Source organism: Euprymna scolopes, chromosome 25 (assembly GCF_053919585.1).
Source record: "Euprymna scolopes isolate OS-2025 chromosome 25, ASM5391958v1, whole genome shotgun sequence".
Taxonomy (NCBI): domain Eukaryota; kingdom Metazoa; phylum Mollusca; class Cephalopoda; order Sepiida; family Sepiolidae; genus Euprymna; species Euprymna scolopes.
This window is the reverse complement of record NC_136506.1, coordinates 4196422-4221666: the sequence shown is the minus strand read 5'-3', so window position 1 is coordinate 4221666 and position 25245 is coordinate 4196422.

Here is a 25245-nt window from a genome sequence, read left to right as displayed (position 1 = left end):
ATAATAAAAAAAAAAGTCGTCAGGTATTGATGGTGTTCGCTTCTCATGAAAGACACGCTTGGAAAGGGAGAGTTCATTAAGTAACAGAACAACTTGGTGTGTGAAATATGCCAGAGTTAATGTACAGGCATTAACTAGTAGAAACAATTCATGCGCCCAGGAAGTTAACGTCTGGGTAGCTAGAACTCTTGGAACTGCACAGGAGGATACCGCTAATCAGAGAAAAAGAAGCTGAAAAAAGTGTGCCTTGTATTGAGTGTGTCGGTAATAGCAGCCAGTTCCTAGTAATGAGATTAGAAAGACAAGCAAAAGCTAACGTTAAGAAGATATTATTAATAATTACAAATGATTTTATTTATTTAACACAATGACCAGATATTGGTTGACGATACTCAGTCTAATATAAAATTGAGAATCTAACAATCTGATGTTCCGACCACGTTTGTATCTTTGTTGTTATTTCGTTAAAATTGTACTAAAACAATGTTTGTGTTGTAGCCTTGATTGTTTGCCTTTCTTGATCTTGATTGCAGCTAAATTTGTATTATTCTGACATCGGTGATTATTATGGTATAGAGTCAGCGTTCAGATGATCCGACAAGAAAATCGGTTGCTAAAATCCGTTTGGCGAATATCGATATAATGACACAGACTTTCGTACTGCACGAACTAATGCATATAAAATGTATATAACTAGACAAACTTGCAGATAAGATGCATCAGATACTCTCAAAGTAGATATGTATAAAGAGAACGTACAACATAATTTATTGGGGGTCAAGTTTATTGTAGGTTATTTAACCATAGTTTGGAAACGATAATGCATAAGTTGTTAGAGAAGTTCTTGTCTATGTGTCTCATCCAATTATATATATAAGTTTCTGGGCATTTTATATGAGGATTGATAATGACATTGTAAATAGATTCTTCGGTAAGTATCATTTAGTTATTTGCGGACTCATTTCTCCTCGTCTTCATAGTTGTTGTTTGACGTTTCGGCCAATTATTCCTTATGGGCTTCGTCAGCCGGAAATAATCAGTTGTGAAATTACACTCTTCTGGAGGGTAAACGGTCAATTCTCAGAAGAGGTGATACATAAATAAATTCAACTGGGAATTGCTTAGAATTAAACTTAGTCATTGCTGAAAAACGAGAAAATTCTAGCCTTGACTATTAAACAAACATTCCTGTTCTAAATTCCATGTAGACTCACAAGTCAATTGTACGATTCCCTAATTCGACAAGATAATACAAAAAGAAGGTTGGATTTATTCGACCAGTTCCTTTGTAAAACAGGGAAATTTCAACGAATTCAAAAAAGACGATTGATTAATTTCTATTTTCGTTGAGAAAAAATAATGAAGTTATATAACCATACATTAAAAAATATTGTTAAAATAATAAATTTAAAAAAATTTTCAAAATATTTAAAATATATAAAATATAATAATATAATATATAAAAAATATTTTAAAATATTATTAAAAATATTGTTAAAATATTTTTTTTTAATGGCCTTTATGAAATTTATCGGATATCATAGATTCTGATATATTAGTATAGTTTGAGAAATAAATAGAGATTTTAAGGGTAATCATTCTTGAAAAAATCAATATTCCTTATTCATATAAAATACCATGGAGTTTTAATCTGCGAAAGATAGTAAAAAAAAACAAAGGCAACATGCTTTTCATAACCTGCTCACCATTCACTTGACGTTCCACATTGATTATTGGGAAACAAAGCTGAGGTGTCTATATGTGGAGATAATAATACCAAAAGATACATAAATATTTATAATATTATTAATAATAAAAAAAATAAATAAGCAATAAATAAACTATGATAGAAAAATATTGTGTCGCCATTTCATTGTGAAGAGATGTACACTGGAAGAGAAGTCGATATGTTCCAACCATAACACGGATTTTAAACATACACTATGTATGTTTTTCTGACTTCTGTAACATAATACACCTGGTATGATATAATATTATATATATATATATATATATATATATATATATATATATATATATATGTATATATATATATACATGTGTGTGCGTGTGGCTACTTCTCTCTTGTGCTAAAGTACAGCGAAATATGTATTACTGTAGCCATTCAACGCATTATTAGGAATGTCAAAGATTTAGTCACAAAGTTACAACATGTACTCTCACCATATTTATGATTCTACTGGGTCAGCCACGTTGATAATTTCTATGAGAATTTCTTATGATTGGGCGCACCGGACTAGGTGTTGTAATGCGTGTTTAATGCTCGATTATAAATTATATTTATTTATTATGAAAAAAATAAGTAGAAAACTATACATATTTGCTTCTTTAGGCTTTCTTCAGAAACAATTATTCCGATCTGACTGATGATTTCTATGGATTATTTTAATGATCGGCTGCAGCGAACGATGCATGAGGTTATCCTTTGGGTATTCTGTAAAGAATTAAAAAAAGATTCGTATTAATGTGAGAAGATGATCAAACCAACCAATATGTAATCATTAATTGTGAATACTTACCTACTATAACCATCTAGCTTACACTACATGGCTTATTGCGCAGCTAACTCTAACAACATAAATAAGTACACAGCTAGCCCTTACCACAGGGATAAGCTATCATCAATACCTACATACATGGATAAGCATACAACTGTCCATAAACACACGAATATGAAATCAGCTAGATCTTACTACATGGATAAGCTAAACCTAACTATTCGACTAAAAAAAAATGGTTGTACTCATTACACGACGGCGCTAAAAAGTAAAGTTGGCTTTAATTGCATTTTCAGTTTCTCGTTTAAAAACGAAGACTTTTTCATATAATCAATAGAATAGCATTTTAAATGTTTCATTTAAAAACACTTCATATTTTCAGAAACTAACTGAATCCCATTAAAAATTATTTATTAAAAGCGACGTTCTTTGCCTAGAAAATCCAAAAGAATTGCATTTTAAGTTTATCATTATAAACCGAGGATTTCCTTTATAATACTATCGAATTGACGTTTAAATTATTCATTTAAAAGAAACGACATTGAAAAAAATGTAAGAGAATTGCATGTTAATGTCCGCCTATAAAGGCGAAGACTTCACTCTAGAAATCCAACACATTGCATTTTAAGTACTTTATTTCAAAACGAGGATTGTTTTCAAGAACACACAACCATATTGCATTTTGTATACTTTTTTAACAACTTAATCGTATTTTACTATTATTAATAACTTGACAGTATTTTAAAAAAATCTGACTTGAATACTTATCATGTCCGCTGCAGATCATTACGCTTCTATTTATCTAACATTCAATTATAATTGAACTTTATTCGTCTATATAATTGACGATGGTATTTCTCCCCAAAAAGTAATTTCCTTGTTCTTCCAGAAGCTGCCAATATATTTACCCAGCCACATCTTACAATTGTCTTGACAGGAGTCGCCCTACCCTGGTTTTATCGCAAATCTTACAAGGCAAATCTAGATCTTCCAACCAATCCATTATAACAGTGTCCTTTTCCGCGCGAGTGAATTCGAGGATTAATCGAATCGCCAATTGTCTAAATGCAATGTTTCTAATAAAGTCGAAATAGCTTGTGAACAAAGTAGGGTATATATATATATATATATATATATATATATATATATATATATTATATAATATATATATATATAACATATATAGTATATATAATTTCACCATCATGTACGGCAATTTTCTACCACCTTTCGTTTATTTTTTAACCACGCCTCCCATATTTTGTGCTTACGTCGTCTTCTTATTCGCGGTAAACACGTCTCTTTTTTGTGCTTCTAGGGTTTCGTCTATTGCGAGCTAACCATGGATCGTCGTTTTTATATCTAAGTCTTGTTTCTTTATGGTAACCGATTTTACTCTCTTTTGCTAATCAAGTCTCTTTGTAATGTAATTTTCCGGCTGCATGGTCATTTGTTTGCAATCTAAACGATATCTGATCACAGTAAATAGATTATTCGAAAATATAAAAATACAACATCGGAAAAACGTTAAAACAGAAACCTGGTAAATTCTATATAATGCGGACAGTCGATATAATATTTATACCATGTAAAAGTTTTTATATGTATAATTTAGTCATTTGCAGCTTAACTAGCATATGAAAAAAATATTTACACAAATATAGATTTTTAAGAATCCACGTAAAACGAAGTTCATTTTGACAAGAAGGTCCTAGCAGTTTTGAACTTTTAAATTGAAATGAACATATCTCAGCACAAATAAATAAGAATTTATCGAACGAAACATCATCAGAATCAGCAGAGATTTAGAAAATCAAAACGTCAAACAATTTTATTTATGCCAGTAACGAAACTTGTGTTGTTTTGGCGATAACTTTCTGAACGCGCTTTTGGTATCATTTAGGTTTTTGGAAAATTTCTCACGAAGAAAATCGTCGACATGCTTGAAAAAGAGAGCGGCTGAAGGTAGAGGAGGGAGTGTTTCGTGGCATATTTCGTTCAAAGTCGGCAGAGTCGGTTGAGCAACGTGCTGTCAGGTACTGCCGTTGAAGAGAATTAAGCCTTTTCTGTTGACTAATGTTTGATGTGTTTGTCGGATTTTTTTAAATGAATTTCATCCGTTTGTTGACAGCACTTAACCGTCGTAACTGTTTTTCCTTCATTCAAAAAACTCTAATCAACGAGACTGGTTGGAAACAACAGAGCAAACAACATGCCTTTACTTTTGTGCAATTTTGGCTTAGGAAGTGTCGTGGTTCTTCTTCAGCGTTTACCGTTAAGCTGAGCGCCACCGGTTGTCATACATTTTTAGTAAATTAAAGGAAGGTGTTTTTTTTTGTTTTTCTTCTACATGTTAAGTTGGAGTATCCTTTGTGTACATTTATAATGGCGATTATTTTGGGTGTCGTTCATTTTGTCATCCACCCATCTATCAATTCCGTTGTCTTTCCAATATCTCTCAAGTAACTGGAAACCGTATTATACGTTATGTCCAATTCAAAAGCAAGTCCTTTTACAAATGTGGATTTACTGGGTTCGATTTGGACTCCTCATTGTTCAGTGTATACATCCGATGCCGACCACTACGCTCATAATCTTCAAACCTCCCTTTGCCGTTCAAAATAAATAAAATTCAGACAAAAAATAAATAAAAAAATATGCCGACAAAATATGAAAATTTACACATTTGAATTTTGAGTTTTCATTGCCATTGTTAGTTTTCTACTTCTCATAGTGCCGATGTTTCTGCTTTCTGGTTGACAACCGATTTTATGCTGTTTTATTTTCGTTATGATTTTGTAAATATTTGCATAAAGAATTACAAGGAATACAAGTCTGCCCCCATTTTCCTAGACCTGACATAAGTCAGCTAAAAGCCTCGATGCCTGAGAGTTAAATATCTAATAGAACTCAGTCGGTTGTCGCATTTTCGGTGGTAAATCCCCTCACTCTTCAAAGGAAGTCGAGTACTACGGCCAAAGTTAATTCTATGCCCTGAAACCGAAAGGAGGTTGTAAGACATGCAACATAAATTTGCTGACATTGGTAAAACATCTTTCGAAACCAAATACTAAATGGAAACAAAGATGAACGGTTTCATGAATGCTGCATTATAAATTGACGAACAAATGATTGTTTTATATTGTATTTGTGAACAGAAAATATTAACAACAATTTCCAAAATCTTTTTACACGATACTGAACAAGGAAACAAATCATAATTTTTTCGTGATTACAGGCGTTACATCAGAAGTAGTAGGGATATTTAAAAAGAGCCAAAGGGGTCTTACACAGATTTTTAAAGTTACTGCATCATGATCTTCATATACTTGGAGGAAAGGGAAACTTATTTACAAACTTAATTTTGATAAGAATTAGGTCAGAAAAAATCTGCACTGGATACTACACCGTGTAATTGCGGCAATATTGTTGAAAGGAGGACGTACTTTGTACAGAACTTTCTAAGTGCAATTTAATACGTTTCGAATGAATTAGCCAACTCTAATATGGGTAAAGTAATACAAGACACAACACTAAAAATTGTTGATGAAGCCCCAATTCTTCGAATAACCGTTTTTAAAACAATTAATCGAAGATTAAAGGATATTTTGGTGTAAAAAAACGAAACAAAAAACAATAGCAAGGTGATATCCCAACCTAGAAGATTGAAGACAAGTTTCACAAACTTGCAAAGCAGACATTTTTCTTGCTTTCATAATGTTGTTTTTCTTTATTCTGAAACTTATAAAAGCCGAACTGTTTGGATTCCAAGACTACCATTTATGTAAAATAATAGTAACTTGTCTTTTGCTTTTCGCAAGCTTCAGTCTTCTGTGACCATCCATAAGGGCCAAACATTTAAATATATTGGAATTGATCTGATAAAACCGAGCTTCAGTAGTGTTATATTTTATATTAAGTCTGAAGAAAAATAGTTCTAATCCAGCTGGATATAGCGTGGAACGATAAATTTTTAACAACAAAAAATTAATTAAAAAACTGCAGATTTATTTTTATAGTTTTATTGGAAAAAATCAATTTACTTACTTTATTATGTAGTAAGGTTCGCATCTGTTCAATGTACTCACTTTCAGTTTCAATCACTTCTTTGATACAGGTCCAAAACTGGAGGCATGCCTTTTCCACAAGCGATGTGCATAATTAGGCGATCATTCAGCGAATGCCAGCTATCAGGCTTTGTTTATTTTGTTTTTATTTTTGTTTTTTGGCTGACATGTCGGTGATGTTATCGACGTGTGAGCAAACGAGTTAGTCAAGCGCGTTCAGGACGGGTGAGCAGGGGACGGAGGGAGGAAGTTAAAATGTTGTAACACTCTTTCTGAAACCAACTCTTTTTAACCTTGAGGCTCGGCGCTGATCCCTGCTGCAGCACTAAGTGGCGGTCACTTTATTGCAACATGGGATCACCACATTCAGCACATCCAGGTACACTTTGGTGTTTATCTTGAAGCCGAATTTGAAGATGTGAGGTGGCATTATGTGAAACCACACAAATGACTATAACCTCAAGCGTAAACTATTCACCATTTGGATTCAGAGGATGCTGGCAATGCCCAGGTTGTCATAACTGCGATCGGTAGAGTTGTAAAGCCTAACGAACATTGTGCCACATTGACAAATGATTGAACATTCCTGGCTGTCCGTGGATCTCTACACAATTGATCATTTAATAGATATTCTGCAATTAATAATTGTAACTGGTTTACCTCAAAATGAAATAAAAACATGCTGCGTTTTCTATGAAATAAATTATGTTACACCACTTATATTATTTCTAATGGCACCTACATACGAAAAAGGGAGTTTCTTAATGCACCGTACACTCTTATAGTTTCAAAAAATGTACACAGTAGAACACTAGAATACATCATTAAAAATTAGTAACAAAATACTGTACAGTATATAATATACATTAATATAATCAAATACCATTATAAATAACACCGTAAGAGGGGAAAAATACCATAATTAGATTCTGACACATCATCTTATTCCACATCATTACCTAAAAATCGTATCATAGGCCCACCCTTTCTCTAGGTTGTATTTTATATATTACGTATTCCCAGGAAGTACACCTCCTCAAGTTACGTATTTAGATATTGCATTAAAGCACATGTATTTCATTGATTAGCTCGTAGATAAATAAAACTGAATGTCGTTTTTATGTTTATTTTGACTGTAATTTATTGTTGCGCAGGTCTTAAAAAGTGCAGTACCTTTTTTAACTGGTACTCCCGTCTAAACAAAAAATATATCTGCAGCAAATCTGCGGTAATTCTACAAGCATATATATATATATATATATATATATATATATATATATGTATATATATATATATATATATATATATATATATATATAGTTGCATTTTATATACTGAAAAGTTCCAAACTCTTTTTTTATCTTCGATAACTGGTCTCCATTAGTAATCAATACGATCGCAACCTCACTGAATTCGGAATTGAGATCTTCGACGTTTTGATTTAAGGTCGCCAGAGCTGTCTGAGTTAAAGAACGACAAAAATTAAGAAAAAAACGAAGAAATATCTTCTTTGCAAGTGTTTGAAACTCGTCTCCAATTTATGGTAAAGGAAATACGGTCTATTTTTGCGAAAAAGTATACTTAGGGGGATTCCGTCGCCAAGCAGTATCCGGAATATTTTTGATAAAAAAAAGGAAATTGATTTTTCATATATAAAAACATATAGATGATTCAAATATTATGCTATAGACGCAAACTTGCCTAAACATATATAGAACAAGCAAATGTAAAAATAAATAAGGACGTGTAATATATATATATATATATATATATAGATATATATATGTGTGTGTATGCGTGTGTGTGTGTGAGTGTGTATGTGTGGGTGTGTATGTGTGTGTGTTTGTGTGTGTTATGCACATACCGCTGCTAAGATATGTATGCATATATATTTTGGGAATCGCTCCAGACAAGCATTAAGCAGATTAATGTAAGGAGCTAAAAGAATTTACATTGGCCAACGATGAGTGTTAAATGGACTTTAAAGAAAGCCGAGATTTTCTACACTTTGTAATATATATATATATATATATATATATATATATATATATATATGTATATATATATATATATATATACAGTCAACACGATGTTTCTCTCAAGTCTGTACTTAAAAATTAAATGACAAGCCACATATTTTAAGCACTAGAAACGGGCAAGAACCACTTCCTTACGCTTAGAAAAATTATGAAACAAATGTTAACTCTGTTTATATACTCTTCAGCACTCTGCCAATAATGTAAATTACTATATATATATATATATATATATATATATGTATATATATATATTTACATATACCTATATATATATATATATATTTACATATACCTATATATATATATATTTACATATACATATATATATATATATATATATATATATATATATATATATTCCCACGCTGTTTATTTACTTGTTCTAATATTTATAAAAACAAACTATGGGCGTAAGTGTCTTACTGCGATTTATATTACGTTGGATCTATTTAGATAAAAATGTGCAAACGTGTATTTGAATCCTTCGAAATGTGTGTAATATTAACAACCAATATTTATTAACAATAATTAAAATTATTTGATATCAAATTTTCTTATATCTTATATATATATTTCCATCCGTTTTGCCTAGCGCCTCATCCTAGATCTGAACCTATGAAATTAAATAAAAATACATACCGCTCAATCTGAAAAAAAAAAACGTTTAAACCAGACGCACACTCAAACAATTCACCTCCTCCATTGACGCTTGCATTTACAAATATCCGATGACTTACAACTAAATTAGATGATGTAACACCATTTCTCTCAGCCAAGTCCCCGTATATACTAGCACTAAATGAAATTAACTTGCACTCCTCCATCCAGTCTAACACTTTTAACACGTCTGGTTATATTCTACTTTGTCGGAAGGTCTCTACCAGGCACATGCGCGGACTTGGAGTCTATATTCGTAACACCCTCCCCATGACTAGGGAATCTAAATTAAAATCAGGTGACCAGCCCCTCATTTTTTGGCTTGGCTTCTCTAACAACACTGGCACAACTGGTAGCGTCATCCCTAACTTTGCTATACCCCATTGCCGGCCACAGATAGTAACATTCGCGACCCGTCTCCCAGATCGCCATCATCAGCAAGCCTAAGTTGTGTATCTATTTCTGACAACTGTTCCTGATGATTTTGTAACAAATGCTCATTGTCACTCGGGAATGCTGACCATGCTGTGGTGATTATAGACATTACTCCCGACACCAATTTGAAGAGCTGTTGCTGCAAACGACACGGCTTACAAAATGCTGACTGGGATGAAATTAGAGATCACATCAGAGACGTCCCTGGCGAAATATCTTTTCTCTTCCAGCAAAACAGTGCGCAAACGAGACCATTATATGGTTCAAAGCAGCAATTGAAGCACATACTTCCTAGACAGAAGTTCTAAGTAAACCCCTCTCTCCCCTATGGTTTACTTCTACCTGTGCAGCTGCCATTGCTCAGAGGCAACATGCATGTAGATTAATCCGGCATAAGTCATGTACAAATAGACAAAACTATAGAGAAGCGAGAAATAATTGCAAGAAAGAAGTAGCAACAATTAAGAGTAAATATACTGAAACCATTAGAAAACGCATTGATGCGCAAAAAGGAGATCGTGATTTCTGAAAAATCTAAAATAGTGTAGTAAATAATAGGAAATCGACAATACCCCCACCATCAGACAATCACGAGGTTGTTTGAACAGCAACCGAGAAAGCTTACAAGTTTTCCCGTCAGTGTGTCTCACACTCTACCTTAGACCCAACAAGCAATTCCCTTCCTAATTTTCTTCTCCGGACAGAAACACGTGAGATGATCTGAAGATCACGCCTTTCCAAGTACATGATATTATAAAAAAAAAACTAGACACCTCAAAACATGTGGACCTAATCTAAACCCGGCTGTGCTATAGAGAAAATGCTTCGCTGAGGTCGCTCCTGTTTTCTCTAAAGTTTTTAACAAATGCTTTAACGAATCCTGGTTTCCTGGCTGCTGGAAAACTGCTTCTGTCGTAGCAAATTCCAAAATGCCTGCCGAAAGAACTGCCCCATCAAATTATCGCCAAATAAATCTCCCTCTTTTCGCGACTATATTTGAGTCCATTATTAACCAAGGTCTAATCCACCACCTTATAGCTGCTAAACTTCTGTCTGTCCACCAATATGGGTTTAGGCAAGCCCATTCCACTGCAGATATTTAAACTATAATCTCTTAACGTGTATATCAAGCACTTGATAAGGCATGGGATGGGAGGCCAGGAGCTTTATATATCTAAGACTTTTGACATCGTATGGCATGATGGTTTTCTGATGAAAATAAAATTCTCTAGTATTACTGGACGAATGCTTAGAATAATTAGATCCTTCTTACATGAGAGAAGAATTCAGGTTGTTCTTGATAAAGCGTACGCCCAAAAACTTTGATATCGTGATCGATTCTTTGACTTTGTTATTTCTGATATTCATAAATTACTTAGCTGATAAAATTGTCTCTGAGATGGTTTTATTTGCCGACGACACCACGCTATATAGTAGGCACGTGGGGAGACTTATGAGCACATATCTAAGTTAATAACTGAACCCCTAGAGGAAGGTATTCAGTCTGTAATGGAATGGGGTCAAATATGGATGGCAACGTTCAACGCTTCCAAGACAAAACTCGTTTTCTTTTATAATTACATAAAAGTTTACCAAGTACCAATACCTACGGCTAGAGAAACTTTACCTGAGAGCACTTCGTTCGCGCTCCTGGGCCTAAGGTTTACAGGAAACATGAGTTAGAATAGATACATCCAGATTATTGCCAAGGCTGCAGCTAAGAAGGTGGGCTCTCTCTCTATCGTGCTAGAAATTTGATTATGCCTAAAATACCCTGTATTTCTACAAAGCTACCATTCGCCTATGTATTAAGCACTGCCACCATTCGCCTATGTATGGAGTACATTTGGACTCGTACATCTGTTACTAGTCTCTCGCTCCTGAAAAGGGTCTAAAAAAAAGTCCCTAACCTAATACGTCCCGAAGTGTCATCTAAATGGCAGCCTCTGTCCCAGCGACGTGATGTTGCACCCCTCTATCTGTTTTACAAGTATTTTAATGGTGGATGCTCTGACGAAATACAAGCCCCTGTACCCCCCTCGACGAAAATCCCCATTATAAACCAGACAAGCAGCGAAGTCCCACCCTACACAGTTGAGCTCCCTAGATGTAAGAAATCCTTTACTCTAATAGCTTCTTCCCCATAACTGCAGAACAGTTTCCCCACCTGTACTGCCAGGCAGAAGTTCAAGGGTAATATGAACAGACGTCTTGCTGCTAAACCTCCTACATAGTACCCTTGCAACTTAGGCTCCTGTTAGTAGCCCCCTACAACTAAGGGGCAACGTGAATTGTTTGGGGTGAAAATATAATACAAATAGATATATCCTTTTGAAATAAACTTGTTAAACTTGTAAAACGTTTTTAATATTAACTTGATTATTTTTCGTAATTGTTTGTCGCAAGAGATATCATAATTGGCAATCCACATGACAGTTTTGTTTAATGGCTGACTATTCTGGAATACCAACATACCCTATATATTGCGTCTGTGTAAAGTTATTTTCAGATAAATATATTTCATTTTTAAACACCGGGGGGGAGAGTTATTTTCAGATTTCAGTCTTCGTTAATACATGCATCACGAGGAAAGAGAACTCTTATATGAACCTTAAATTCACCGTCTCCTCTGCTCGTGATAATAATGCTAAAGATGTGTATGCTTTAACGTCTCTTTCTCTCTCTTTCCCCCTCTCTCTCTATCTCTCTTTCTATATATATATGACTATAACGTCAATATAATATATATATATATGCGTGTGTGTATAAAATCAGTTAATAATAAAAGTCTATATTCCAAATTTCATGATGTTGACAACCTTACAATTTATTCATTTAACTCGGTTGGCATTTACAGTATGTCTTTCTTAGTACAAAATCAATCACTTCATCAATAAGATACTCTATTTTGCCCTTCACTCAGCAGAAAAAATCGCAACAATTAACTTATAAAAATGAAATAATGTTCGTGATTTCAAATATCGTAATGTAAAAATATTATAAGGTATTTACTACTCCCCGTGAAATCTTCAGGTTTTTTTATCATGCCAAAACGCCATTTATTTCCTTTGGAAGTATATATTGTAACAATTTCTTCTGGTGGGTTAAAAGTAAAATAGATTGTATGAGTGATATAATAATTAAGTGATGGATTTGTGCTACAGAACAGATACTGTACATAATTGCAAATGTCTGCTGAATAAAAACGGATATAAGATGATTAACATCACGAAATTTAGAATATAGACCTTAGTCATTCACTCAGTATATTATTCTCTAATAACATTGAGCTTCTTAAACAAGAGTTGATGTATATTATGAGGAAATAAAGTATAGATGTATATAGGTGTGTGAATGATGTTCGTTTTTACAGGGGTCACTAAAAAAGTACAAAAATTAATATCAGTTATTATTAAGATGAATGTACTTTTTAAATATTAGCGTCCATATTGTAACACTTTGCAGAAATAATTATTAAGGAGTTCCAGTAAAACGTGAACCGATATCTTGCTGCCCAAATCCCTACATAGTACCCCTGTAGTTTATGTTCCTGATAGTAGCTCCTTACATCAAGTTATAAACGTGACTTGTTTGGGGTAAAAATGTAATAATAAGAGGAATGTAGTGTTTAAACTAATTTTAGATATGTGATTTTTTACATTCACACGATACGTCGATTCCGCGAGCGTTTAAACCGTATTTTGTTTAGATTTGTTATTAGAAATATCTGGCGGGTAGATTTAATTCTAAACCTTAATGAAGATATTGCATATACAGAAAAGACAAAAAAAAAACCAAAGCTGATTTGAGAAAATAATCCAGAGATGGGTCACACACAAACAAATTTAGGAAGTAAGATTCAGTAAACTTCCACCAATATTGATAATATGTAATCTCGTCTAACCGGCTATAGGATAGTATAAACAAATGTAAGTATGCTATTTTTTTAATCTTTTCTGTCACATCGACAAAATGCAATTTGAAACTTTACTTTAATGTTCAGAACAACGTATTATATCGAAGATCCAATAGACATGCTTGTTTGATAAAAACTGACAACACGCAATGTTTAAAGTAGACAAACTCTCGGATAAAAATTGGAGCTTTTTTTTTAAGAAGAAGCGTTTGATCATAGAACAGAATAATGAAAAAATACAATTCAATTTATTCTACAATTACATTATATTTAATATGAAATACAGATAAATATTTTCAAAATTGCAATCAAATATTGATAAAAGTAAATTATCATTTAAGGAAACAGCTCTACAATTATTGAAACAATTAAACATAAACGATGAATATTTTAAAAAGTAAAAAAAAAACGAGAAGAACTTTCACTTTAAAAACACAGGATAAAATAAAAAAATAAATTACTATTTTGTATTTATAAGTTTGTATAAGAAGAATATTTGAAGCCATTTTGTAACAGTACTTTAAGAGTGATTGCGATTCTAAAACGTGAAGTTTGGGTAAAATGGCGAAGTTTTGGATGTTATCTAATTCATGACTTTGTAATGAATTAAGTTTGGAAACATAAACATTTCGTTTTTTTATTTTGCTTAGCCGCTTGATTATAATGCACTTTAGTACATATCCGGAGCGGAATAAGTTAAATAAAGCTCATGAATTATAATCAGATGTGGATATACAATTGAAAACTGTGTTAGGCCCCAAGGAAAATGCATAGCATTTTTTTATTGCGTTATCTGTTATAACAGATAATTCGCAAGAACCTTCTACTCTAAAAAAATTAGGAAGCGTTTGAGAATCTCAGATAAGTTAGCAGCTGAAAGACACATGCCTGGCATAAAATACACCACATCCGTATATTGTGAAAATAAATTGCTTAGCATGCTCAAACTGTTGAGCATTCATTTTTCTCATTAACTAAGCCACCTAAAGGGAATGTAATGTAGTTCATCACAAAAACTTAAACTTACTATTTATATTCATAAGAAATACGATGGCCAAAGTTTCTTCATCTGAAAGTTCATCGTTTAAACGACCCTGCCTAACGTCCACAGGAAACATGTATTGTGAGAATTACATTGAGAGCATTGCCAGGACCGCTGCGAAAAATATAGGTTCTCACTACCGTGCAAGAATGCTACTAACGCCCGAAAGTATCCCGTACCTCCAGAAGGCTATTATTCGCCCATGTATGGAGTATTGTTTTCATATTTGAGCTGGTGCATCTGCTACTAGTCTCTCAGTCTTAGGCAAGTTTGACAATTAAAAAGCATGTGGACCTGATCTGATCCCGGATGTCCTATTAAAAAAGTGCTCGGCCGAAGTAGCTCCAGTTATCTCCAAACTTTACAATAAATGCCTTAATGAATCATGCTTTCCGGACTGCTGGTAAACTGCTTCTTAGCTACAAGTTTTCAAGAATTCTGGCGAAAGAAATGACCCAGTAAATTTTCATTCCTTTAGCTTCCTCCTACTTTTCGCTAAAATTTTTGAGTCAATAATTAATAAAGCACTAGTCCATCCCTTTACAGATGATAAACTTGTGACTGACCAACAATATGGATTATTGCAAGCCCGTTCCACAGCAGGTATCCTTACTGTGATCTCTGAACGTATATACCATTCACTGGAAATATCAGGGGAGGGTAGAGCGGTAGCTCTTAATATAGTTAAGACTTTTGACAGGGTATGGCATGAAGGTCGTCTCAGGAAAATTAGATCATACGGTATCACTGGAGGAATATACACATAATTAAATCCTTCTTAGATAAGAGAAAAATACAGGTTGTCGTCAACGGTCGTACATCCAAACAAAATGATATAAATGATGGAGTGGGTCAAGTGTCTATCCTTGGACCTCTATTATTCCTAATAGTCATAAATTGTCTGTGAGAGGGGTATATATGGTGATGACACCATGCTCTATAAAAGATACGACAGGAATACAAATGAACACATATCTACAGAAATGGCAGAAACACTAGAATATAGCCTCCGATCTGTAGTGCAATGGGGGCAAAAATGGATGGTCAAATCCAATGCAACCAAGACTAAAATTGTTTCCTTCAATAATTACAGGCAACCTCCTCTACCACAAATAGCAATGGCATAATACTCTTTATCTGAAAGTACATCTTTTAAAATCCCTGCTGGTGCATCTGCTACTAGTCTCTCGCTCCTAGACGAGGTTAAAAAGATAGTCGCCAAAATGAAAGGTCCTGAACTTTCATCTAAGCTTCAGTCTCTGTTCCATCAACGAACTCTTGCATCCCTCTGTCTGTTCTACAATTACTTTAACGGTAAATGCTCTGACGAACTGAAAGCACTTGTACCACCTCGACGTCAATACCACGACAAACCCGACAAGCAACTAAATCCAACCCCTTCACAAAAGAGATTCCAAGATGCAAGTATTCTACTCCAGTAGTTTCTTCCCCAGGACCGCTAGCCTTTGGAATTCCCCTCCGGGTGTGCTTCCTCAACTGTACTGACATGGAGGAGGTCAAATATAACGTGAACCGATATCTTGCTGCCCAAATCCCTACATAGTACCCCTTTAGTTTATGTCCCTGATAGTAGCTTCCTACATCAAATTGTCTCCGTGCCTTGTTTGGGGTAAACATTTAATAATAAGAAGAATGTAGTGTTTAAACTAATTTTAGATATGTGATTTTTTAAATTAACACGATACGTCGATTCCACGACCGTTTTAACCGTATTTTGTTTATATTTGTTATCAGAAATATCTGGCGGGTAGATTTAATTCTAAACCTTAATGGAGATATTGCATATACAGAAAAGACAAAAACAATATAAAAACAAAGCTGGTTTGAGAAAATAATCCAGAAATGGGTCACACACAAACAAATTTAGGAAGTAAGATTCAGTAAACTTCCATCAATATTGATAGTATGAAATCTCGTCTAACCGGCTATAGCATAATATAAACAAATGTAAGTATGCTATTTTTTATTTTTTTCTCTCACATCGACAAAATGCAATTTGAAACTTTACTTTAATGTTCAGAACAACGTATTATATCGAAGATCTAATAGATACGCTTGTTTGATAAAAAATGACAACACGCAATATTTAAAGCAGACAAACTCTCGGCAAAAAGTTGGAGCTTTTTTTGAGAAGGAGCGTTAGAGCATAGAAAAGAATAAAGAAAGGATACAATTCAATTAATTCTAAAACTATACTTGATTTTATAAAAAATACAGATAAATATATTCAAAATTACAATCAAATATTGTTAAATCTAAATCATTATTTAAGGAAACAACTCCACAATTATTGAAACAATTAAACATAAACGATGACTATTTTAAAAAGTGAAAAGGAACGAGGAAAAACTTTCACTTTAAAAACCCATGATAAAATAAAAAAATAAAAACAAATGATTTAAATACAAACAAATAATAACAGTTTTTTTTTATTTAACATGGATATATATTTCCGTTTTTCTAAGACCAGAGAAAATTAATCGTGTATTCAGTGAAGAAATAAAATACTATTTTGTATTTATAAGTTTGTACTAGAAGAATATTTGAAGCCAATTTGTAACAGTACTTTAAGAATGATTGCGATTCTAAAACGTGAAGTTTGGGTAAAATGGCGAAGTTTTGAATGTTATCTAATTCATGACTTTGTAATGAATTAAGTTTGGAAACATAAACATTTCGTTTTTTTTTTATTTTGCTTAGCCGCTTGATTATAATGCACTTTAGTACATGTCCGGAGCGGAATAAGTTAAATAAAGCTCATGAATTATAATCAGATGTGGATATACAATTGAAAACTGTGTTAGGCCCATAGGAAAATGCATATCATTTTTCTTTAATGCGTTATTTGTTATAACAGATAATTCTCAAGAACCTTTCTACTCTAAACAAATTAGTAAGCGTTTGAGAATGTCAGATAAGTTATCAGCTAAATGAAACATACCTGGCATACAATACACCACATACGTATATTGTGAAAATAAATTGCTAAGAAATCTCAAACTGTTGAGGATTCATTTTTCTCATTAACTAAGCCACCTAAAGGGAATGTAATGTAGTTCATCACAAATAACTTAAACTTACTATTTATATTTATAAGAAATACAATGGCCAAAGTCTCTTTATCTGAAAGTTCATATTTTAAACTCCTCTGCCTAACATTCACAGGAAACATGTATTGTGAGAATTACATTCGGAGCATTGTCAGAACCGCTGCGAAAAAGGTAGGTTATCACTACCGTGCAAGAATGCTACTATCGCCCGAAAGCATCCCGTACCCCCAGAAGGCTACTATTCGCCCATGTATGGAGTATTGTTGACATATTTGAGCTGGTGCATCTGCTACTAGTCTCTCAGTCCCAAACAAGGTTAAAAAGAGACCCGCCAACCTGATAGGTCCTGAACTGTCATCTAAGCTTCAGCCTCTGTCGCATCGATGAAATGTAGCATCCCTCTGTCAGTTCTACAAGTACTTTAACGGTAAATGCCCCGACGAACTGCAAACACTTGTTCCCACTCGACGTAAATACCCGCGACATGCAGCGAAATTCCACCTCTTTACAGTAGAGATCTATAGACGTAAGAGAGTCATCTACTCCAGTAGTTTCTTTACAAGAGCCGCTTGATTTGGAATTCTCTCCCGGATTCTTGCTTTTTCAACTGTACTGATATGCAGAAGTTCAAGTGTAATGTGAATCGACATCTTCCTGCCCAACACTCGATATTAGCGTTCATATAGTAACACTTTGCAGAAATAATGATTTTTTTGTTTGTCAAGACAATTTCCTGTCGAAAAAGGTAGGTTCTCCCTACCGTGCCAGAATGCTACTAACGCCCGAAAGTATCTTGTATCTCCAGAAGGCTACCAGTCGCCCGTGTATGGAGTATTGTCATCATATTTCAGCTGGTGCATCTGCTACTAGTCTCTCAGTCCTAGGCAAGGTTAAAAAAAGAGCCTCCAACCTTATAGGCCCTGAATTGGCATCTAAGCTTCAGCCTCTGTCGCATCGACGATATGTAGCATCCCTCTACCAGTTCTACAAGTACTTTAACGGTAAATGCCCCGACGAACTGCAAGCACTTGTTCCCACTCGACGTAAATACCCGCGACAAGCAGCGAAATTCCACCTCTTTACAGTAGAGATCCCTAGATGTAAGAGAGCCGTCTACTCCAGTAGTTTCTATGCAAGAGCCGCTTGATTTGAAATTCTCTCCCGGATTCTTGCTTCTTCAACTGTACTGACATGCAGAAGTTCAAGTGTAATGCGAATCGAAATCTTGCTCCCCAACTCCCCTTATAGTCCCGTTTTAGCTTATGTCCCTGATAGTAGCCTCATACATCAAAGTGCCTTGTTTGGGGTGAATTAAATCTGTTATCATATTGCTCAATTACACTATTCACATCGAGTAGATTATGCTTTTGTTGGTAGAATAACATGGCAAAGTTCCATTATAATTTCCATTATAATTTCCATTAAACGCCTTAAAATCAGTATATAATACGTAGGGTATATGTTATTTCACCATTAAGTAATCATTTTCAGTGTCATCATGCTCATTATTTTTTTCTATATATGGATTTTATTTCATGGAAACATTAAAATTAATTATAAAAGGTTGGATATTTAAGTCTTATAAATCCAACTTATTTTTTATCTGATCCTTCATTGTAGGGCCCCTTTCAGAAGGGTATCTATTATGTTTAATTATTGGAATTATTTGGAGATGATTTTTACATTTTTTGTGGCTTATTATCCTCATTTTTGTAGTTTTTGTTTCATGGCGGTCGACCAACTATTAATCTGGCCTTTGTCAGGTTGTTAACCGCGAATGAGTCGGATTTCTGAATCTTCAATTTTATCTTAGTAATTATTGCCTTCCATAATTTTTTGTCCGTCACACCAGGATTTTTGCTAACACAACACCTAAAAGTAACCTCTCTTACTTTGCTATACGCGTAAAATTAAAATTTCCCCTCCAAATTGCACGTGCCAAAATGGATAAATATTCTGTCTATGATAATACGCGCACTTTTAAGCTTTGTTATTTTCATAACATTTTAGAATCATATAACTAAAGATAATTCATTCAAAAATCAACAAGAAAAAACAATATCATATTGCGAGTGTACTAGGATCTTGCCCGTTGCTTACATGCCACTATTTCACCCTCACGTTATTTTACAGTTCACTGGATTTCTGCCTGGTATATAAGATATAACGCGTTTTTTACTTACCTTCACGCTTGTATATTAGACTATTTATTTCCTCTCATTTCTAAAATGATATTTGACATAAATCCTAAGTGTCGCTGGTGCAGAAAATTCCAGCAGCCCGTATTACTTTCAAATGAGTAGCATGCTATTTCAATCACTTACGGAAGATCTAAGAACCTGAATTTTTTTAGGTAAATTCATAAAGCAGCAGTATTATAAAATTGAACCCCACCAACTTCTGACCAGGATCAAACACGTATGACCTCTGTTATTTCACCGTTATTATACTTTATAAATGTGTCTTAACATTTGGATACTGAGTGTTCAATGTGATATAGTGTTTTGGTTCCAAGCAAGTAAAATCATTTAGACGGAATAATCACGTTGATACACCAATCCTCGTCAGATCACGGACGCGGAGTCTGGCTAGTACTAAATGAGTGACCATTTGGAAATTCTAAGCGCTGTATGTGCTCTAGCTAATTTCTGTTTTGTTTTCTAGTCATTTTTGATCCTCAACTTCTCACTGGTATTTAATAACGCCACTCAGAGGGGTGTGGTTTGGTATTGCGCAGCTCTTTCCATAAAAATTCACCGCGCAGGTATTTTACAGTGAGTAGCAATTGTCTGTGAAGACGGAAGGAAAATACACTTGTTATGTCAGTATTGCAGTGTATCTTGCATTTTCCGAGCTAGATAGGTAAGCTGAAATTATCTGGCAATTAATATTTGAGGGTAGAATGTATTTGCTGTTTTACACATTATTTAGAAATAGTATTAATATATTCACACATGCAAAGCGATACGCCAGTAAGTTTCCCGTGACAATTGCTTTAATTAAAGTACTTTTAATCTGTAAAGTATTATTATGAAATGGAATACTTAGATACGCCAGTGAAGTTTCATAAGATCACTTGTCAATCTCTCCCCTGTGTATCTATCAGCTTTCATTTCTAAATGATATTCACCGCGAAGCGCACAGATTAGATAGACGTATGTTAATAAATACTGTTCTTGTTTTCAACAGTATTATATACGGCAAATAAAAAAAGAACCATCAAAACCAATAATATAGGGGTCATTGAACCATGAAACCAGATTTCTATATTTACCCAATACTGATTGAAACAAATTGCTCTTGTCTATTCCTTTGCCACTTGAAAAAGATTAAACACATTTGGAGTTCTCGCTTGTCAGCTTTAGTTTCAGTCAAGTTTAGACACATAACTAACCTCATCCGATTTCTTTTCCCCCCTTTCACCATGATTATTAATGTTCTTTGCACAGTGATATATGTTTGCCAATATGGGAAATTTTGCAATTCTTGCAATGAATAAGCTGCCATTAATATGGATGCATGGATACTGCTGTTGATGCAGCCATTGTTTAAAGGGCTTTAATCACTCATGAAATTAGTCAGACGCCTTGAGTCACTTATATAGTAAGTTTCATCTATTTTGGATTTCGCTCTGCCCCGAATAATTCTTTATGCCATTCTCTTCTTAGACGTATAATTAACTTTGGGATTAAATCAGACTAAATCCATAAGCCGTCCATTAAACTCCTGAATACAAAAGGCTATTATATATATTGATTTCTGTCCACCTCTATTCAATGTAGGACATTTTGCCAAGCGGCCAATTTGGCCAACTAATTTTTAAAATAGGTTTACTCTATGATACAGAAAATAAGTAATCATAATATTTAGTGTTAATTAAAACTAATTTAATTAGCCAGTGTCTGTTCAGCATCCGTAAATTTTACTTATTCAAAAGAGTAAATACCCAAATTAAAATATACTCTATTCATTCATATTTGTTCATATTCAACTCGTTATTCATCCAATACTTGATTAGTATTACGATTGGCAATTGCAAATAGTATAGCATCTTTTTAATGAAGTGTGTATTTAAGAATATCAGTTAAGTAACGAAAAATGTTAAATATCACAATATGCACTTAATTATTTTTAATGAAATTCGAGTAAACATATATGTGGCGAATATTTGTTTCATATTCAGAATCCAAATAAATATTACAGCTTAACTGATGATTTTGTCAGTCTTATTAAAAACATAAATTTCGTTTCGCTGTAAAAATGCTTACCTTGTTTTAAATGTGTCGTTTATAACGTGACAACGAGATGGAAAAAATCAGTGTGGGCTTCAGCTTAGTTTGGGGGTATTTTATGGAAAACAAGATACAATGAAATAGTTCCAAAAGTAAGCCTTCCTAGATTCTGACTAGGTAAAAATGCATTGTAAATCCTATTGTCATAAAAACTGAGCTAATGCTGTAATAACCTAAAGTGGCATTTCCTTTTTTTATTTTTAGATTTTTTTGCTATTTGAGACTCTAATAAAGCGAACCCTAACCTTAACGTGTGGCAAAATCAGGAGTACGTAATGGAATTACTCCATGCAGGACCAATCACCGGACTTTATTGGACGTTTAAGAAGCGATGCAATTGATGTCGGGATATTAGTTCGGCGATTTCATAGTAACAAAAGACACATGTGTAACAATGAGCACTGCGAAGTTTTACGTAAGACGCATGTGAAGAGGCTTGCAAAAGTGAATTAACAATCGATGAAGTATGTATAAAATAAATTCACCAGCAATGAAGACGCTATTTTACTGGTATAACATCCGTCTTCGTAGCTTAATACCTTGTTCTTTACCATTGTAGTATTGAGTTAAAAATATGTTGTACCTTTGGGTCGACCATAGTAGTGAACTGTGAACTATTTCTGTGGCGCTATGTTTCATAGATAGAAGGACTTTGATAGAATTATTTTCATAGAGTTGTCTTGTGTTTCGTACGCCAGCAAAAATAAAAAAAATCTTTGCATTGTTGGTAGATATTTGTGGTTGAATTAGGGCTTAGAAGTTGTAATCAAAATGTTGATAGACCAGAGAAAATTAAACATGGTTTACTCTGTTGAATGGGTGTTAAGTGAAAAAAGAAACTGTAAAAAGAATGCTCCTTCATGTAACCTATGTGTACTTTTACACAACAGTCACCTTTTATCAAGATCTTAATGCTATTTAATGCGTGTAATATTGGTATTTTTTAATAAAGAATTCCTTACATCGAACTTGGAATTAAACATGTTGTAATAAGCTGGAAAGCTGACCCGAGAGACAGAGTTTATCAGACTGGCCGTTCCACGAATTAAACCTTTTCTTATAAGTTTCTGTGTGTAACCAAAGTGGAAAATAGTTGAGAATAGTTGTAGCTAGACGAGCGTCTCGTGAATGGATTTGAGGGCATGAGTTGAAACTCAGTCGATTGTCTGCTGTCAAAATACAGATTAAGCAAAAACAATTTCAGTTGATCACCTGCTATTAAAATACCGAAAGAGCATAAACAAACTCCCTAAATATATTCTGTGAAAAGAGGTTGCACGAAATAGAAAATACCATCATTTAATTGGATTTTTTTTTTTAATTCAATTTTCACGCCAAACAAGGCACAGTGCCACTTTGAAGCAGGGGACTACTATTAGGGAATTAATTAGCGGGGTCATTATGAAGGGAGAAGAGTAGAAAGATGTTTGTTAACATTACACTTGAACTTCTGCATATCATTGCAGTTGGGAAAGCAGAATCCCGGAAGGGAGTTCCAAAGACCCGCAGTTCTGGGGAAGAAACTATTGGAGTAAAAGGCTTTCTTGCACATAGGGATCTCCACTGTAAAGGGATGAGACTTAGTAGCTTGTCGGGTTTGTCGGGGGTAGTTACGTCGGGGAGGTACAAGTGTTTGCAGTTCGTCAGAGCATTCACCATTAAAGTATTTGTAGAACAGGCAGAGGGATGCAACATCTCGTCGATGGGACAGAGGTTGAAGCCCAGATGACAGTTCAGGACCTATCAGGTTTGCGACTTTTTTTGAACCCTGTCCAGGAGCGAGAGACAAGCAGCAGATGCACCAGCCCAGATGTGACAACAGTACTCCATACATGGGCGAATGGTTGCCTTGTAGAGGTATAGGATACTGGCAGGAGTAAGTAGTTTTCTAGCACGGTAGAGGGAGCCAACCTTCCTTGCAGCAGCCTTGGCAATGCTCTCAATGTATCTATTCCAGTTCATATTCCCTGTAAACGTTAGGCCGAGGAGTTTAAAAGAAGTACTTTCAGGCAATGTGTTCTTGGCCATTGCTATTGGTGGTAGAGAAGGTTTCTTGTAGTTATTGAAGGAAACAAGCTTAGTCTTAGCAGCATTGAATGAGACCAACCATTTTTGTCCCCATTCCACTACGGATTGGAGGTCATCCTCTAGTGTTTCTGCCATTTTCTTGGATATGTGTTCATTTGTTTTCCCCTCATATCTGTTATAGAGAGTGGTGTCATCGGCAAATATACCCATCTCCGAAACAATATTATCAGGGAGGTCGTTTATGAATATCAGGAACAATAGAGGTCCAAGGATAGACCCCTGAGGCACTCCCGCATTTATGTCATATTGTTTGGATGTACGTCCGTCGAGGACAACTTTGATTTTTCTATTACTTAAGAAGGATTTAATTACGTTATGAATTCTTCCAGTGATTCCATATGATCTAATTTTCCTTAGAAGACCATCGTGCCATACCCTGTCAAAAGCCTTAGATATATCAAGGGCCACCGCTCTACCCTCCCCTGTTTTATCCAATGAACGGTATATACGTTCAGAAACTACAGTTAAGATATCTGCTGTTGAACGGGCTTGCCTGAATCCATATTGTTTGTCAGTCAAGAGTTTAGCAGCTGTTAGGTGCTGGACTAGGGCTTTATTAACTAAGGACTCAAATATTTTGGCGAAAAGCGGGAGGAGGCTAATGGGGCGATAATTTAGTGGGTCAGTTCTTTCACCAGAATTCTTGAAGACTGGTACCACAGAGGCGGTTTTCCAGCAGTCGGGAAAACAAGATTCGTTAAGGCATTTATTGTAAAGTTTGGACAGAACTGGAGCAACCTCGGCAGAGCATTTTTTTAATAGCACAGCCGGGATGAGATCTGGTCCACATGCTTTAGAGGTGTCTAGGTTTTTTATAATAGCATGTACCTGAGAAGGGGTGATTTTCAAGTCGTCAAGTGTGGCGTCTGTTCGCAGAGGAAAATCAGGGAGTGAGTGGTGTACCGAGTTCAGTGTGGAGTTTGAGGCAAACCGACTGGCAAGCAGATTAGCCTTGTCAGTTGCCGTGCAAGCAACCTAATGATTGTTTGTTAGTGGAGGAATAATTGACTGTCCATTATTAACTACGCTGTTGTAGATTTTCCAAAAATCCCGGGTTCCTAATTTCTGTGCTTCGATGCGCTTTCTGGTGGTTTCAGAGTAATCTGACTTAGCTGTGTC